Below are 19,854 nucleotides of genomic sequence, written 5' to 3'. Positions count from 1 at the left end.
GCAGAGTGGTGGGATTAACCTGAAATCATTTTGAGATCAATTTGAGATTTTCTGAACTAGAAATACAGATTTTAAAAAGGAAATTTTTTTTTTCCTTTGGGGCTGCTGGAAAAGAGGTCCAGAAAGCAGCTGAAACTGAAAGCAGCTTGTTTTTTCTCTGCTTTGGAGCCAGAGGAGAGACAAAAGGGAATTATCTTTGTGAATTGCAGGTTTTCTTTGCCTGGAGGCAGGGTACTTAACTCCTGCAGGGAAATTCACAGTCTTCCAAACCAGAAGGGTTTTTTTTCCCTAAAAGTAAATAGGGGGTGGTATTCTACCCATTTGCCTGGAGACAAAAGTGGCAGGGGCTTTTTTTTTTTTTAGGATTTTGATATTTTTTTACAAGGCGCACAAGTTTGAAAAGGAATTTTTTTTCCTTTGGGCTGCTGGTAAGCAGGTTTCCAAGTAGTTGGAGGTTTTTTGCTTTGATTTGGGGCCAGAGCAGAGACAAGGGAATTGTCTTTTTCTGTAGGCTGACAATCACTATCAGCGAATAGGTATTCTATTCCAGCACAGCAAAATTTTACAGCCAAGTTTTGTTTGTTTATTTCTAAACCTCGGGTGTAAAGTTAATTAAAAAACAGAGAGATTAGGATGACAAAATCCATGGCTCGACAAAAGCTGGAATTAGCCAGATTTCAGGCTAAGGAAAAACAAAGGGAACATGAAAGACAGATAGAACTCATGCGGCTGAAGAAGAGAGGAAGCATGTGGAAGAAGAGAGGAAGCATGTGGAGGAGGAGAGGGAAAAAGAGAGGAAGCATGCACTGGAGATGGAGAAGGTAAAGGCTCAGCAGAATATACCAACAAACCCTAGCAATCCTTCTCCAGGTACCACTCCCCATCCCAGAAAGTTCCCCACCTACAAGGCAGGCGATGATACTGAGGCCTTCCTAGAAAACTTCGAAAGGGCCTGCCTTGGGTACAACATCTCTACTGACCAATACATGGTAGAGCTGAGGCCACAGCTCAGTGGACCCTTAGCTGAGGTGGCAGCTGAAATGCTAAAGAACACATGAACAAGTATGAACTGTTTAAATCCAAGGCGAGAGTCAGAATGGGGATAACACCTGAGCAGTCTCATCAGAGGTTCAGAGCCCTAAGGTGGAAATCAGACGTGTCATTTACCCGACATGCCTACCATATTGTGAAACATTGGGATGCCTGGATATCAGGAGCAAGTGTTGAATCTCCAGTAAATTTGCCCTTCCTAATGCAAATGGAACAATTCTTAGAGGGTGTTCCTGAGGAAATAGAAAGATACATCCTAGATGGGAAACCCAAAATTGTAATCGAAACAGGAGAGATTGGAGCCAGATGGGTGGAGGTGGCCGAGAAGAAGAAAACTGGTCGCAGTTGGAGCGGAGACCAGAAGGGACAACCCCAGACCACACCCTATCACCGGGGGCTGCCCAAAGCCCCACCTACCTCCCAAAGAACCCTCCAGACCCCTTATCATCCCACCACCCCGTTCTCCAGCAACCCACCTCGCCCCAGTGACCCGTCAAGTGGACGATGTTTTAAATGTAATGAGCTGGGGCATGTAAAGGCCAACTGCCCCAAGAACCCCAACAGATTACAGTTCATTGCACCGGGATCACACCAGAGGTCCGCAGGCCCAGATACCTCCCAGATACCCTTGGAGCGGAGGGAAACTGTGAGTGTGGGCGGGAAGAAGGTCACCGCGTGAAGGGACACTGGAGCACAAGTGTCAGCTATCCATGCTTCCTTAGTGGACCCCAATTTAATCAACCCAGAGATCCAAGTGACGATTCAACCCTTCAAGTCCAACTCTTTCAATTTGCCTACAGCCAAGTTGCCTGTCCAGTACCAGGGCTGGTTAGGAACGTGGACTTTTGCAGTCTATGATGATTATCCCATCCCCATGCTGTTGGGGGAAGACTTGGCCAATCATGTGAAGCGGGCCAAGAGGGAGGGAATGGTCACCCGTAGCCAGGCTAAACAAGCCATGAGGCCTAGCTCTATTCCGGAAACTTCTATCAGAACCCAGTCAGAGGTGATGGACCCGGACCCCAGGCCAATGTCTGCAACAGCAGTAGTGGATCCAGTCCCAGAGACCCAGACGGAACCAGTCCCAGAACCGGAACCGGCGGAACAACCAGCACCAGACCATTTGCCAGCACTGAATCCAGTACTTGCAACCTCAACACCAGAGGGCCCCACCGAACCTGAACCAGCAGCAGCCCATAACCCTACACAAGAGGCTCAGCCGGAGCCTGAACCCCAACATAGTGTCCCAGCGGAGAGCGGTTCACAGTCAACGGAAACAGCCCCATCCCCTACATCGCTTCCAGAGGGACCAAGCATAGGTCCACAATCCAATGAGGAACTGATGTCTCCAGCATCAAGGGAACAGTTCCAGACTGAACAGGAAGCAAATGAAAGCCTCCAGAGAGCTTGGACGGTGGCACGGAGCAACCCACCGTCTCTCAGCTCTTCTAATCGATCCAGGTTTGTTGTAGAAAGAGGACTTTTATACAAGGAAACTCTTTCTGGTGGACACCAGGAAGACTGGCATCCTCAGAGACAGTTGGTAGTTCCAACTAAATACCGGGCCAAGCTCTTGAGCTTAGCCCACGATCACCCTAGTGGCCATGCTGGGGTGAACAGGACCAAAGACCGTTTGGGGGGGTCATTCCACTTGGAGGGAATGGGCAAGGATGTTTCTACCTATGTCCGGTCTTTTGAAGTATGCCAAAGAGTGGGAAAACCCCAAGACCAGGTCAAAGCCCCTCTCCAGCCACTCCCCATCATTGAAGTTCCATTTCAGCGAGTAGCTGTGGATATTCTGGGTCCTTTTCCGAAAAAGACACCCAGAGGAAAGCAGTACATACTGACTTTCATGGATTTTGCCACCCGATGGCCGGAAGCAGTAGCTCTAAGCAACACCAGGGCTAAAAGTGTGTGCCAGGCACTAGCAGACATTTTTGCCAGGGTAGGTTGGCCCTCCGACATCCTCACAGATGCAGGGACTAATTTCCTGGCAGGAACTATGGAAAACCTTTGGGAATCTCATGGGGTAAATCACTTGGTTGCCACTCCTTACCACCATCAAACAAATGGCATGGTGGAGAAGTTTAATGGAACTTTGGGGGCCATGATACGTAAATTCGTAAATGAGCACTCCAATGATTGGGACCTAGTGTTGCAGCAGTTGCTCTTTGCCTACAGAGCTGTACCACATCCCAGTTTACGGTTTTCCCCATTTGAACTTGTATATGGCCGTGAGGTTAAGGGGCCATTACAGTTGGTGAAGCAGCAATGGGAGGGATTTACACCTTCTCCAGGAACTAACATTCTGGACTTTGTAACCAACCTACAAAACACCCTCTGAACCTCTTTAGCCCTTGCTAAAGAAAACTTACAGGATGCTCAAAAAGAGCAAAAAACCTGGTATGATAAACATGCCAGAGAGCGTTCCTTCAAAGTAGGGGACCAGGTCATGGTCTTAAAGGTGCTCCAGGCCCATAAAATGGAAGCATCGTGGGAAGGGCCATTCACGGTCCAGGAGCGCCTGGGAGCTGTTAATTATCTCATAGCATTCCCCACCTCCAACCGAAAGCCTAAGGTGTATCATATTAATTCTCTAAAGCCCTTTTATTCCAGAGAATTAAAGGTTTGTCAGTTTACAGCCCAGGGAGGAGACGACGCTGAGTGGCCTGAAGGTGTCTACTACGAAGGGAAAAGTGCTGGTGGTGTGGAAGAGGTGAACCTCTCCATGACTCTTGGGCGTATGCAGCGACAGCAGATCAAGGAGCTGTGCACTAGGTACACGCCAACGTTCTCAGCCACCCCAGGACTGACTGAATGGGCATACCACTCCATTGACACAGGTAATGCTCACCCAATTAGAGTCCAACCTTACCGGGTGTCTCTTCAAGCTAAAACTGCTATAGAACGGGAGATCCAGGACATGTTACAGATGGGTGTAATCAGCCCCTCTGGAAGTGCATGGGCACCTCCAGTGATTCTAGTTCCCAAACCAGATGGGGAAATACGTTTTTGCATGGACTACCGTAAGCTAAATGCTGTAACTCGCCCAGACAACTATCCAATGCCACGCACAGATGAACTATTAGAGAAACTGGGACGGGCCCAGTTCATTTCTACCTTGGACTTAACCAAGGGGTACTGGCAGGTACCGCTAGACGAATCTGCCAAGGAAAGGTCAGCCTTCACCACACATCTCGGGCTGTATGAATTTAATGTACTCCCTTTCGGGCTGTGAAATGCACCCGCCACCTTGCAAAGACTTGTAGATGGTCTCCTAGCGGGATTAGGAGAATATGCAGTTGCCTACCTTGACGATGTGGCCATATTTTCGGATTCCTGGGCAGACCACCTGGAACATCTACAAAAAGTCTTTGAGCGCATAAGGGAGGCAGGACTAACTGTTAAGGCTAAGAAGTGTCAAATAGGCCTAAACAGAGTGACTTACCTTGGACACCAGGTGGGTCAAGGAACTATCAGCCCCCTACAGGCCAAAGTGGATGCTATCCAAAAGTGGCCTGTCCCAAAGTCAAAGAAACAGGTTCAATCCTTCTTAGGCTTGGCCGGTTATTACAGACGATTTGTACCGCACTACAGCCAAATCGCCGCCCCACTGACAGACCTAACCAAAAAGAAACAGCCAAATGCCGTTCAGTGGACCGAAAAGTGTCAGAAGGCCTTTAACAAGCTTAAAGCGACACTCATGTCTGACCCCGTACTAAGGGCCCCAGACTTTGACAAACCGTTCCTAGTAACCACAGATGCGTCCGAGTGTGGTGTGGGAGCAGTTTTAATGCAGAAAGGACCTGATCAAGAATTCCACCCTGTAGTGTTTCTCAGCAAAAAACTGTCTGAGAGGGAAAGCAACTGGTCAGTCAGTGAAAAAGAATGTTACGCCGTTGTCTACGCTCTGGAAAAGCTACACCCATATGTTTGGGGACTGCGTTTCCACCGCAAACCGACCATGCTACACTGAAGTGGCTTCACACCATCAAAGAAAATAACAAAAAACTTCTTCGGTGGAGTTTAGCTCTCCAAGATTTTGATTTCGACATCCAACACATCTCAGGAGCTTCTAACAAAGTGGCTGATGCACTCTCCTGTGAAAGTTTCCCAGAATCAACTGGTTAAAATCGTCCTTGAGATGTGGAAAATATTGTTATTCTTTATGTACTTGGTAGTATATTTAGAGATGCATGTGTCTTATTAACTCTGTTTTTCCTAGAGCTCCAGGAAGAAATCCCAGCCAGTGTTTCACCCTAGCTGAGATTTGGGGGGCGTGTCATAAATATAAAGGGAAGGGTAAACCCCTTTAAAATCCCTCCTGGCCAGAGGAAAAATCCTCTCACCTGTAAAGGGTTAAGAAGCTAAAGGTAACCTCGCTGGCACCTGACCAAAATGACCAATGAGGAGACAGGATACTTTCAAAAGCTGGGAGGAGGGAGAGAAACAAAGGGTCTGTGTGTCTGTTGATGTGCTGCTTTGCCGGGGATAGAACAGGAATGGAGTCTTAGAACTTTTAGTAAGTAATCTAGCTAGGTATGCGTTAGATTATGATTTCTTTAAATGGCTGAGAAAAGAATTGTGCTGAATAGAATGACTATTTCTGTCTGTGTGTCTTTTTTGTAACTTAAGGTTTTGCCTAGAGGGATTTTCTATGTTTTGAATCTAATTACCCTGTAAGGTACCTACCATGCTGATTTTACAGGGGTGATTCCTTTACTCCTATTTACTTCTATTTCTATTAAAAGTCTTCTTGTAAGAAAACTGAATGCTTTTTCATTGTTCTCAGATCCGGGGTTTGGGTCTGTGGTCACCTATGCAAATTGGTGAGGATTTTTACCAAACCTTTCCCAGGAAGTGGGGTGCAAGGGTTGGGAGGATTTTGGGGGGAAAGACGTGTCCAAACTACATTTCCCAGTAAACCCAGTTAGAGTTTGGTGGTGGCAGTGGTTATTCCAAGGACAAAAGATAAAATTAATTTGTACCTTGGGGAAGTTTTAACCTAAGCTGGTAAAAGTAAGCTTAGGAGGTTTTCATGCAGGTCCCCACATCTGTACCCTAGAGTTCAGAGTGGGGGAGGAACCTTGACAATCTGTTCAACCTTTTAGTTAGCCATGACACTCTGAGTACCTTTCCCAGACTTGAGGAGGTTTACTGTGTAGTTCATAAGTTTGACTCTCTCACCAACAGAAGTTGATCCAATAAAAGATATTACCTTACCTACCTTGTCTCTCTAACTCCTCCCAAAAGCAGAGTCAGGGTCAACAGCAAACAGTCTCTCACCTGAAAGACATTCAGGGTATTACTAAGAAACAAGAAATAGATTTAAAATAGCAAACCAGTGAGGAATGTATTCCTTCTTCACCTTTCACTCATTCATTCGAGAAGTCTCTCTTTCTCTCCTTGTAGCATGGAGGTCAGCATACCAGAGGTGCAGTAGACACAGAGATACGACACTGAAGGGCAGATTATAAGAATCTGGATAGACAGAATAAAGAAATAACACATGAAGTTACACTCAACAAACAGATTTGTCACAAAGGACAGCAGAATTGTTAGTATCACAAAAAGTGTCTGGTCGGTCATCTCCCCATGGTGGCATTTCATTGGTTATAACAAAATGTTAGGGCTGTTCAACTTTAAATACACTTATAATGCCCTTTTCCCAGCAATCAGCGTGCCTCAAACTCACCTCAGAGATCTCTTTCCTGGAGCTGTGACCTCATGAAGTCCACTTTTAACCTTGCTGGGCAGATTTTGGAGTAGTCTGCAATGTATCCAGTCCAATCCCACCAAATGTACTCAGACTAGTCCCTCCTCAAGGGGCAGCCTTTATCCATGTTATTCAGAGGTAAAACTATCATTGCCCAGAGAGCAGGAACATATTGTCTCTTCCCTTGATCACTTTTTCCTGGTGTGATGGTGGCTTCCAGCTACCAGCAGGCTGCTTGCGATCTAGCAGTGGCTCCTTACTCTACCAGGTCCAACCCACACAGGGACAGGGAACAATATAACTGGAAAGTATTGCACCTCATTCAAATTCTGTGGCCATTTCTGAAGTCTCCTCTGCTTCTGAACACAGCCAGAGTGTTGCTCACAAACCCAACTGTATTTTGCTGTTAAAGCCAATAAGAAGGTTTAATTGACCAGACATTAGTGCCTTCACTTCAAGAATTCATGCCAGGGCAGCTCAAGCTCCAGAAACTTGATGCTCCATATGAAGAACAAAATGTTCATCTGATCACAATTGCCAGGACTTGGACTATGATTTTCAAGACCAGAGTAGCTTATAAACTAGCACATTAGGCTGAGTCACTGTTCTGGCAGGATAGGTATAATTTCTTTTTATATAAACCTATTTCTGAAGTACTTTATCATCCCACAAGCATTCCAATACAAATGTCTTTGTATATCTGAGTTTTGCAAAGACAAAGATTTACATCAGGTAGGGAGGGAGCAACACCATGTTAGGTCTTTTAAAGAAGTGAAGTAAAAACAAATCAAAGACTTTATTTTTGCCTTTTGACTTGATGCTCAACTGACCCTTAGACCACTGAGATGTTTTCCACACCAGTTTCCTTTATCCTCTCCAAGAGCATTGGTTCACTTCACATGGCCTTTGAGAAAGGTTCTATCTGTTATATAAACAAACATACACTGACATGACTTAAAAAACTATGATTGGTAAACAAAACTCAAAATCACCATGTAAATATATTCTGCCAGAAAAAAACCCATCTCTCTCAGGGTAAGTTCACAGATACTCAGTGTGGGTCGTCACCTTTCTATAGCTGTAGAGGCAGAATCAAAGCTGAGTGGATGGCTGACAAGGGACTAGACCCCATCTTCTGGAGACCCCCTCAGTTTTGTTCTGCCTACTGTAGCTACTGGCAGGGCAATGAATCCAGCACCTCCTGCAAGAGAGAGAATTAAAAACAACAACAACAACCCTGAAGAGGCATATTTCCTGTCTTCTAGCTCTGTATCCCTGCCAGAGGATGCAGAAAAGAGAGGTTTGTGTCTTGTGCACTCCAGCCACCTCATCTGCTGAGTCAGAAACGTTTAGCCTTGGCTGCCTTACTCCAACCTAGGAGTCAGTTCCCCAGATACTCCCCACCAGCAGGAGTCAGACAGTCAGGCCACAACATCTCAAAGAATGGCAGAAAAATAAGGAGAGCCCTTGGCCATCGGAGGTGGTTACATCAAAGGGCAGTGGCTCAGCACAGGGAAAACATAAGCAGGACCAGCTGAATGCACCCTAGACAGAGCAAGGAGCAGCAGGTAAGACCATTTTGGGCGCATGCCGTCCCGCAGTGTGGGTCTCGCCATCCTCTCCTCACCCCTTTCCTTGTCATGCAATTCAGTCTCCTTCCCTTAGCACCAGAGGAAGTCAGGAATTATGGATTGCAACGGGAAAGAAAAGAATTGCCCCTTCAGGAAGAAATTCCCTCTTGGGCTAGGAGCTCTTGGATTTGGCACAAAAAGCACCTTTACCTCAGAGGCTGCCACATTGTGAGTCTTAGGCAGCAGCTACAGTGTCTCCCTTAAAGGCTGTGATGAAGTGGGAATTTTCTGTAATATTTTAATGAATTCCTGTGTGTGCCTTAGTTTCCCCTATATGCTGCATTGTTACCCAGTGCAGGGAAAAGGACTGTTTGCTCTCAAGGCAGTATAAGAGACACAGGTATGAATGTCGCCTAGCTATCTGGGCGTTAGTCCCCATATTAGTGAAGAATTTGAGAAGATAGTGGCAAATCCAAGCACCAGAACACTGACAACTAGCAACCAATGACCCAGAGGGAGAGAGATTTCCCCAACCTCTCAGGAGGGAAGCTCTGACCTGTAGTCTGACCAAGGAGGTCAGACTGAGAGCTTGTTTTCACTACCTCGGTAAGTCGACCTACGTTATGCTATTCCAGCTACGTGAATAATGTAGCTGGAGTCGACGTAGCTTACATCTACTTACCCCAGTGTCTTCACTGCGCTACATCGATGGGAGACGCTCTCCAGTCGACTTCCCTTACTCTTCTCGGGGAGCTGGAGTACCAGAGTCAACCAGAGAGTGCTCTGCCATTGATTTAGTGGGTCTTCACTAGACCCGCTAAATCAACATCTGCTGCATTAATCGCAGCAGCGTCGATTTCCTGGTAGTGAAGACAAGCCCTGAGACACAGACAGAGCTTGAACCCTGGGGGTCAGTACAGCTTGGCTGGGCTCTGGGCTAACCAGAATGGTCTATGGTTTAACCTTCAGTTCTCTGTGCTAACCTAGAAATGTCCTATGCTGTGTTCCAATTGACTAATAAACCCTAATGTTTTGGCAATACTCTTTGAGTGTCATGGCAAATGCTTGATGAGGTGCATTAATCCCTGAAGCATGTACAAATCTCTACCAGGGAGTCTATCTCAATTGGACTGGCTGGGCACAGCTTATGGTGTAAAACAGGAGTTCTGGAGCCCCAGAGGTCCAGTTTAAGGAGACTGTGAGACTGCATGGCCTACCCTGGAGGAAGAGTGAGACCAATTGGGGGTTTGGCACACTGAAGGAGTTTCTCCTAGAGACTGTTTCAAAGCTCAGGGTATAGCACCAACCTTATGGATCCATGACACAGGCCGCCTATCCACTCTCAAAAGAGCAAAGATAAAGAAATGCCTGTTAGCAAAAAAAGGTTTGTAGGACTCTTCATCTGACTCAGGTAACCAACCTCCACACCTCCGAAATAGGAAGGGAAAAAGGGTTCAAGAAATTACCTCAGTAACTTAGGAAAAAATTGACCCATTCTTCTGTGGAGACCAGTTCCTCGACTCATCACCAGAGGGTGCAATAGATAAAGGCTCTGCTCACAAACTCTTCATACGTGGAAAATAAAAAACAATTGAATTGGAATAGAATTGTGTGTGTGTGGTTCTTCATCTTCATCATTATTTAATTCATTTTCCTCTTCATCTTCATGGGGCTCATCAAAGAAAAAGAAGGCTAGAACATCTAAGTTCAAGACAGGAAAAAACAAGTCCAGGATAAAGTCAGGATCTTCTTCATAGTAGTAGTGTGAATTCTCAATCTCAGAGTCTGAATTGCAGGATGAAGCAAAACGAGGATCTTTTCCCAGCTGAACCATTTGAAAAGATGTTATGAAAGGTGATTGGATACTTGAGTATGCCATCAGATGAACCCATTAAAAAAGATCTTAAGGAAGAAGAAGAGAGGATTGGTACAGAAATTACAAAGAAAGACATATTTTCCAACCGGTTGAAAAAATCTGAATCAGACATTCCCCTTCATGTCTTTTTGGAAAGAGTAATTAAGTCCAAATGGGAGATACCAGAAGAGTCTATGGATTGTCCAGACATGCCCAAATATTTTACAATGTGAACCACAGCAAAGCAGATTTTGTGTGTCTTCCCAACGTGGATGGGGCCATTTCAGCATTAGTCAAAGACACTGCTCTTCCAACAGAAGGGGATAGGGGCTCTTTCCCGAAAGAATCCATTTTGCCAGCCAAAAGATGGGACAAGATCAGATCAGCAGCTGCCCTCCTGAGGAAGTCCTGAGGATGATAGTAGGCATCCTAACAAGGATTCTAGAAATGATTGTGTCCTACACAGGTGTAATGCCTTTGGTAAGAATTAATATGAGGACTCTCTGCAGGGGTCTCAAACTCAGTTTACCTTAGGGCCAGTGCCAGTCCTCAAATCCTCCCAGTGGGCCAATAATGTCACTGAAGATAGTGTTCAGGAAAGAAAAAATTTATATTGTATTTTTTATTTTGAATTTCTTAGAAATAATAAAGCTGTCAGACAACTTTATACAATTCTTCACCTGCCAGAGAGTTTTTAGTGTTTGCCAGACACCTGGCAACACTTCAGTTCTGTCAGTTTGTTGATGTTTGGTTCAATTACTGAGCAGTTGAAACCTTCGGGATTGCAGCAAGGGGTGCATCAGATAGTTGTGTTCGGTATTTTGACTTGTTTATAGTCATTGTGGAAAAAAGTGATGCTGCCTCCATGGCTGACTCTGCCCAGCAACTAGTGGTGAAATCTCTGCCCCTCTCCCCCAGCCGATGGGAGCTGCGAGGGGCGGTGCCTGCACCAGACATTGCTGGCAGCGTGCTGCAGTGGGGAGGTTCTTGGGCTGCAGATGGCCCACAGGCCTGGACTTTGAGACCCCTGCTCTAGAGTTTTCTGCTGTTTTTTCACCACCATTTTCTGATTTTTCCATCTCGAAAAGTGAAGTTCCATCACTTGTGTTGAAATCCTTGGCTTGATGGATGAGTCCAAAGACAGATTCCAGGGAGGGATGGCCATGACAGAGCCAGAGAGGTCATTGTAACAACAGATGCCGGTCTGCAAGGATGGGGAGTGTTCTCCAAGAACTTAGTGGCCCAAGGGCCACAGTTGTTCTCAGAGCAGAAGAAAGACATACATTTATTGCCAAGGGCAATAAAGTATGCTTTTCAACAACTGGCCCCAGCACTGTCAAACAGTCATATTCTGGTAATGACAGAATACGTTGGCAACAGTGTACACAAACCATCAGATTGGTAAGGCTCATGGGATCTCCATGATGCAGTGGGCAGAGGCCCATCACAGTCTATCAGGTCCTTGCATATCAATGGCACCAGAAATGTGAAAGCCAACTAGCTGAGCAGCAGGTAAATCGATCAGGCAGAATGGAGTCTTCACAACAAATCATTCCGATTGATCACCAAAAAATTCAGAGTTCTTATTCTGGTTCTTTTTGCATCCAAGGCAAACCAGAAGATTCACCAATACTTTGCAAGAAAATGGGAGCCTCTGCCCCCCGCAGCCCTAGGCATAGATGTCCTGTTGCTCAAATGGCCAAAAGGCTTACTTTATGCTTTTCCCCCAGTATCACTAGGGTAATGCAGAAGATCAGAAAGACGGATGAGGAAGTGATCTTAGTGCCCGCCCCCATTGCCCAAGGGGGTCTTGGTTTCCTGACCTCATGAATACATCAGTGGAGCCACCATTGTTCTTGAATCGGAGTCCAGATTTGTTGTCCCAGGCAGGGCTGTCCTTACCCATACTCAAAGTATGCAGCTGCGTAGGGCACCAGGAAATTTGCAGCTGCACACTCCTCCAGCCCCTGCTCCACCTCTTCCCCAGGGCCTCCGCCCCACCCCATCTCTTCCCGCCCCTGCTCCACTCCAGCCCCGCCCCCACTCCACCACTTCCCCAAAGCCCCCGCCCCTGTTCTGCCCTGCCCCACCTCTTCCCACCGCCGCCCCACCCTTTCCTGCCCCTGCTCTGCCCCAGCCCTGCCCCCACTCCCCTGAGGACTGCAGGAGGGCTGGGCCTGCACTCACTGGTGGCAGGAAGTGCAGAAGCCCAGCCCCAGCTGCACCACCGGTGAGTGCTGGGGGGTGGTTCCCCACTGCCCCCCAAGCCAGTCCCCCTCCACAGAGGCCTCCCCCCCCCCCTCAGGGGGGCTGTGTAGGGCCCCAGAATAGCTTGGGACGGCCCTGGTCCCAGGGTCCAGTTTTTTCTACCAGGATCCAAGCAAGTTAAATCTTGAAACTTAGTATTTGAAAGGAAGTTTCTTGAACAAAATGGTTACTCCACTGGTTATCTTTCAACTCTGTTAGCATTGAGGAGAAAATCAACAAACAGGGCTTACTCAAGGATCTGATCTAAATTCAGAGCTTGGTGTTGAGAGAGACATATTCAACATCATGTAGGCAAAGTGTCTCATGTTCTAAATTTTTAATAAGAATCAGTATCAGACTGCAGGCTAATGCCTGGAACAAACATATTTCTGTACTGGCTGCAATTTTGAGGTATCCAGAAAATCTTCCATTTCCTACCATAAGGACAATTATTGCTTCATTAGAGGAGTGTAGCTATTGAGCCCTCCTAAGATGCACAGAGCTCCATCTTTTAATTTGAACATTGAGCTCAATGCTTTACTGCAGGCACTCTTTGAATCTATGAAATCAGTTTCATTATATTATTTGTTTATCAAAAAGACCTTTTTGATCGCTATCACTTCAGAAAGAAGAGTTTTTGAAGCTTTGTCACTTGATCCATCTTGCTGCATCTTTCACATCGACACGGTGGTTTGGAGAGTGGATCTCACCTTTATTCCAAAAGTAAATTAGATTTTTCATCCAGCATAAGAGATCTCGTTGCCTTCTTTTTGTCCACATACTTTTCCCACAAAGGAGAAGCAATGGCATTTGCTGGATATAAGGTGAGCCTTAAAGGCTTATCTGAAAAGAATTGAGAGCATAAGTAAAACAGCCTTTCTGGTTTTATTTTATCAAAGAAAAAGAGGTTCTAAGGTATCAAAATCATTAGTTTCACAGTGGCTATGCTGATGCTTTGGTGAGGGTTGTTAGGAACTGGGACATAGGTGGTCTGGCCTACGAGTCAAAGCAGAAGTAGGGTTGCCAACCATCCAGGTTTTACCCAGACAGTCCAGTTTTTGGTTTCTGTGTCCAGGTGCCCTTTAGGGTTGCCAGGTGCCCATTTTTTTTACCAGAAAGTCTGGTTGAAAAGGGGGCCTATTAGTGTCAGGTCAGATGCAGACACCCAAAGTGCAGATACCACAAGGCGGGGAAGCTGCCGGGTAATTAACTCTTGCCAGTCCCTGCTCAGTTGGGGCTGCCTCCTACCTGCAGGCAGGCTCCTTGTCAGGCTGCAAAAGCTCCCATCCCAGCCCTGGAGGAGAAGGAGCCCAGCTTGAGGCATGGGGGAGGTGGAGATGATCCAGCGAGCAATGGCGGGAGGGAGGCAGAAGAGCGAGCGATGGGGGTGGAGCTTCAACGGAAGAGGCAGAGAAGGGGGCAAGTCCTCAAGGGAAGAGGTGGAGCAGGGGCAGGGCCATGGGGGGTCCAGTTACCAGCAATTAGAAAGGTGGCAACCTTAAGCAGGAGTGGGATCTAGTGAGCGGAGAGGGTGTCTAGATTAGGGAACAAAAGCAAGTGTCAGAACCAGAGTCAGCTGCCAAATACCAGAGCCAGGAATGGAGCCGGAGTCAGAACCAGGAATCAAAGCTGAGAGATGGAGCCGGGGTCAGATATCAAATGCCAGAGCCAAGGATCGAGTCAGAAGTCAGAGACAGAAATAGTAGCCAATGGTCAAGAGCGAGGCGTAAGGGCAGGAACCGGAGGAGAGGCAACGGTCAGGCACAGGCCAGAAGTAAGGTAGGCGCTAGGAGTGAGGACAGGAGCAGTGCAGGAGTCAGGAACAGGGTTGGGTGTGGATTGCAGGAGGCAGGAAAGTGCAGGGCCCAACACAGCAGCAGCAGGGAATCTGCACAATTGTTCAGATGTCCCACGTGGCTCACTTCCTGTAGGGGGAGTGAACCGTTCAGGCAGCCTCAGGCTTTGGGTGCTCCAATAGCACTTCCTATGCGACCTGACCTTCCAGGACTGGCAAGATGCTTCTTCACCCATCTCCCCTGTTGGCAACAAGGGAGTGTCAGAGATCCAGGATGCCCATAGCCCTGGATGTTAGACCTGCACTGTCAGATCCTTACAGGCATATGGGACAAAGGATTCAATCCTCCAGTGTGCACCAGATCTCGACTCAGTATGAGCATTGGCAGCATCATGGACTGGGAAAGGGCAGGCCCTTTACAATGAAATCTGTAAAGTTGCAACTTGGTCATCCCTGAATACATTTATCAAGTTTTACAAGATAGATAGATACTCAGTGTTCAGCTGAAGCAGTCTTTGGCAGCTGGATCCTGCACACTATGGTGATTCCTTAGGGTGAGGGAATCCTTTCTCTCAGTGACATTATTTTGTTCCCTCCCTAGGAATGTTGCTGTTGCTGAGAAAATCCCACATGGTGGATTTGTGGAGAAAATGGGAGAATTTGTGGTTGCTTACCTGAAAATTTTCCCTTCTTCAAAGGGCTAGATCCAGTCCTCCCTGAAAAAGGGAGATCTGTCTAACTTATTGTTAAAGTTCTCTGCAGTAGTTAAATGTTTCTTGTTCATAATGTTATCTTGTTGAGTATCTTGCAGATGAGAGATTCATTCTTTGTTTTACAGTCCAGATGGACTAGCTTTGGAAGCATCTCGAAACTGAGGTCGTCTCCGGAAGGTAAGGGCTAGTCCCTAGTTAGCTGTGCAGTCAGCTTTGATTCTGCCCCCTACAGCTGCATAAGGCGACAACCCACACTGAGAATATGTGGATCAATTCCTTTGACAAGGGAAGATTTCTGGGCAAGCAACTACAAATTCTCCCATTTCAAGGCAGTCTCAGACTTTTCAAGACAACAATTTTTAGTTGGATTAAGCTGGACTAAACCCAGGCCCCAGAAGTGAAAAAGACAGTGTTTGTAAGCCTAAAGCAACACTTCACTGCCAATTAGTTTTAAGTATGCATTGCACTGTCAGAGTTCCAAGTTCTGTGGAAAGTTGAACAATGTTTTAACATTTTAAGAACAAGGGGACAGGAGCTTAACCCATGTATCACTGCTCTGAATTTCATTCTAGGCATTTTTGGGTTCAGAAAGGATTCTAAAGAATATTTTCATCCGGAACACCAAAATGATGGCTAATAAATTATTTTCCTGTAGCATTTCATAAACATCATTTGCCAGAAAGCCAGATCAGTTTCTAATAGTTAAAACAATTAAGGCTTAGTTCTTTGATTTCATTGGAAGGGCATCCAAGACCTATCCATCAAAGTCTTGGTCTGGAGCAGTTTTTCCAGAGATTTCATGCTTAAAAATGATGGATCTGCAAATGCTGGCAAGCCTTTTTTATGTAGATTTTTCTAACTATTCCTTGCTTTGCAGCAACTGGCTGCAGTTGTATTCTTGAAAGACATCACAGAAGTGCCATATGCAGACAGGTATATGTCCAGAAATATTCCCTGTAGTTTTGAAGATGAACTGCAAATGCTTTTCGGAATATTTTTTCCCCAGACTGTTTACGTTCCCAGATCAGTAGGAAAAATACTAAGGGTCAGATTTTCAAAGGAGCCGGTCCCTAACCTAATATTGCACCCTTGTTTTGTACGTCCAACTGTTTCTATATATAAAAGCTCCAAGTTGCCCAGGCAACTGCAATGGTTCATGCAAAGCAGGTGATTAGTCCTCCACCCAAGGTTTCATTTCAGAGCATGGGTGTAGATGGCGTGTGCAAATGTAAGTTTTTGCAGACATAGAAAAGTGGTCACTCCGAAAAAGTGGCTGCACAAAACTTGGGGGTCAGTTTTCGAGGCTGCTTTTGACATTTTGGGCTCCATTTGCATATTGTTGCCCCTTTTCAACCCAAGTGGCCAGTCGCCGTTCAGGGCCCTGGGAATGGTCCAGTTTCAAGTAGAAATTGATGGAGTCAGGTATTTTCCTTGATGCAATCTTGTTTATTGAGAAGGAATATATGAAGTCTGGTGTCTCTGAACTCAGAAGGAACCAAGAAGAAAAGAAGCAGTTTCTTTTCTTACAGCCCCCATGCCTCTTTAGCAAACATCGGACCCAAAAGCTCCTTCCCTAGCCTTTTTCAATGTTATACTTCTTTTACAGGCTCCTACTTGGCTTTCTTGCCTTTGCCTTTCTCTGTCCTTGTCTTTTTCAGTTTCTGTGTGTTTTCTTCCTATACTCACATGACCCAAAACAATACTCAGTCCAAAGATCCTGGGTGGGTCCACCCATACCTTTTGTCCTACGTGTAGGAGCTTATGCTTACATTTACATTAATTGAAGGGTGACCTTACACCTATCAATCTCAATTGGTTTTTAACTTCACCCATACCTAGGTTTTATCCATCTCATAACAATATTTTTAAACTACCAAATAAATATATTTCAAAGAAACGTATTTTAAAAAAACAGAATCCCCAGTTTAGCAGTCGATATTTCCCTTGCAGGAGTTGCTGCCATCAAGGAGTCATAAAGGAAAGTACTCTGTTCAACGGTAGCTCTAATTAGAGATTTGAGGAGCTTGAAGTCATTCAGATTTCACATTGGTAATTTCATTAATACTTGCAGAGAAATGCAAAAATCCAAACTAAGGACTTGGGAGGTAATTGAAAGAGGCAAATGGTTTTTCATTTTGATTTTAATCCGCACAATTAGTCTCTGATCTTACAAACACTTCTGTACACACTTAACTGGGACTACTCACATGCTTAAAGTTAAGCAGGTTTGCAAGTGTTAATAAGGCCCTGATCCCACACTGATTACGGTGTGGATGTGTGGGTTTTTTCAGCTTTTTGTCATTGACCTATGATGAAAGGTGATTTTGGAAGTGGTGTGTCTGAAGTATTTCTTTATATATGTTTACAGTTTTTTTTAATTTACTTTCCAAAAAAGACACAAAATTCAGGCTCTTAAAACAGTTTTTTGTTGTGATTTTTGCTTTGTTTGTTTTTTGCTTTATTTTTGGTTTTGTTATAATTTATGTAGTTCCCCTTTAAAGAAACTGTTTAAAAGAGTTGAAAATGACAGGTTGATTAATCAAGAATAGCTCTTTCCCCACTCCAGCAGTCTCTTCCAGGGTTAAAACAAAGAGCAACAATTGCCAGATCTCTTAATTTCTGGGCCTCATTGAATTTAATGCCTGTTAACCCCTAAGGACTACTGAAACATTTGTGCTCTGTAGGCCCTTAGCCAAGCTTAGCATGCCGCAAATGAAGTAATGCCATACCTGTCCATCTGTTTGGCCTATAGCTTTACAATATTTGGGATAAAAGTTTAATTTCATATAATTTTCTGTGACATTGTTTAGAAATAGACCATTTGTACGTGTCAGAATGAAATGCAAATCACCCTGTAGTAAATGGAAGTATGATTTTTGATTGATGTTTTGTAATGCATGATTGTTATGATTGCTACCCTGTTGTATATCCTCCCCTTCCTCCAGAAGAAAATGTAATGGAAAATGTAACCCTAACAATTATATACAGATGGTACCATCCACATTATTTCAACTCTGTGTAGTGGCTTATGTTTCTGTACTACAACTGGTGCAAATTAAATTTTAGTCATCTTCTGTACATACATTATACTGTATCTCCACTGGCTAAAAGATTAAGAACTGCACAGCTGTTGGATGAGAGGCCATGTTGTTCCATTTATTTGGCTGTTCTGTGTTGCCTGTGCCAATGAGAAACTGGTGATCCAGCTGAACTTTTTGAAAAAAGAGTATGGCTGTAGCCTCGAATTAAATGCCTCCGATAAAACCATCCTAGAATGTTTTATTTTCATGATGTGACAAATCAGGTAGCGGTGTAATTTTTTGTTCATCTTAGATGTTGGAAGGAACAGTCAGCAACAGGTGATTTTATCTCAGTTGTGGGGCCCAATTCTGCTTGTACTTAAGTGATAGATGCTTTGTCATTGACTTCAACGGGAGCAGGATTGGGCGTGTGTGCATGCATGTGCGTATTTTAAGAGTTGAAAATCAGTTCCTCCTTCATTTACTTCCAAAGACTTGAATAGTAAATAGAAAATAGAGATGTAAAAGACCTAGTAGGTCATCCACTTCATCTCCCTTTCCCCCAAAAACTGATGTTGATGTTTCCGTAGGTGGCACTCTTCCCTCTCAATTAGTACTGAACCAATTCTTCAATATAGTGTTAAAAGCCACTGACACACTTACTTAAATTGCTGTAACTCTCTGGGGCAGGAACTCTCTTTTTATTATGTGTTTGTGTAGCGCCTAGTACCATGGGGTCCTGGTCCATGAATTTAAAGACTTCAGGGGAGTTATTCTTAGGGCTTCTCTTTCAAAGGGTTTAAGCTGGATTGAGTTAACGCAGGTTAGTTAACACACAATACACAAACAGCACTAATAGCATGCACATAGGATAAGTGCACATCATTGTGTACATATAATGGCTACTTGCTACGTACTAAGTGCATGGCATTCTTGGAGGATAACCCAGGCTCCTTTCCTTCATTGCAGAGCAGTGTGCATTCTAGGATTTTTCTTGCTGTGCATCCTAAAATTCCGCTGTCTATCTTCTATGCTTTCGTTCCGGGTGGGTTTGTGCCATTTTCAAATTGCTTTCAGCTAGCATGAACCACAATGCTCTGCGCCACTATACTGGCAACCATGAATATGCAGAGGCTTCCTGAGCTGTATTTCAGCTCTCAAAGCCAGGTGGTTTCGGTTTTGGACTTTGCCTGTCGCACCACTGAGCACAGGGTGTGGCAGAAGCAACAGCTCCTCCAGCAGCAGCAGTAGATTCAGTGGCAGCAGAGGAAGTGGGAAGAGGACAAGGAAGAGCATGACACTGAGCAACTGCTACTACAGGAGCTGTTCCCGGAGCAGCATCACACCATGCATTGTGGTTTCTGGGCTCAGGAAACCAGTGCTGATTGGTGGGAAAGGATCATTCTGCAGACTTAGGTGACCAGCAATAGCAAGAGAATTTCAGGATGGCAAAGGCAACCTTTTTTGAATTATGTGATGAACTAGCCCCAGAGCTGCAGCGGCAGCATGCCAATGTGCAGTGCCCCATACCCAGGGAAAAGTTGGTCCATACCCATGGAGAAGTGTTCATTTGGATGGTGGCCACTCCCAGATGCTACCGGTCCATAGCCAGCCATTTTACCATAGAGAGATCGATTGTTCGGGCCATTGTCATGCAGGTTTGTGATGCCATGCATATAACTAAGGTTATAAAGCCTGGTAATACTCAGAACATGGACAGCTTTGCACACATGAGGTACCTAAACTGAACTGGGGCAACTGATGGGACCCATGTGCCTATTATTTCACCCAGTCAGGACTCAGAATTTATAAACAGAAAGGAATGTTCCTCCACGGTATTCAAAGGCTGGTTGACCACCATGGCAGGTTTACAAACATAAATGCAGG

Source organism: Chelonia mydas, chromosome 9, assembly GCF_015237465.2.
Source record: "Chelonia mydas isolate rCheMyd1 chromosome 9, rCheMyd1.pri.v2, whole genome shotgun sequence".
NCBI classification, from domain to species: domain Eukaryota; kingdom Metazoa; phylum Chordata; order Testudines; family Cheloniidae; genus Chelonia; species Chelonia mydas.
The sequence above is the reverse complement of the archived record's forward strand: the minus strand, read 5'-3'. Positions refer to the sequence as shown.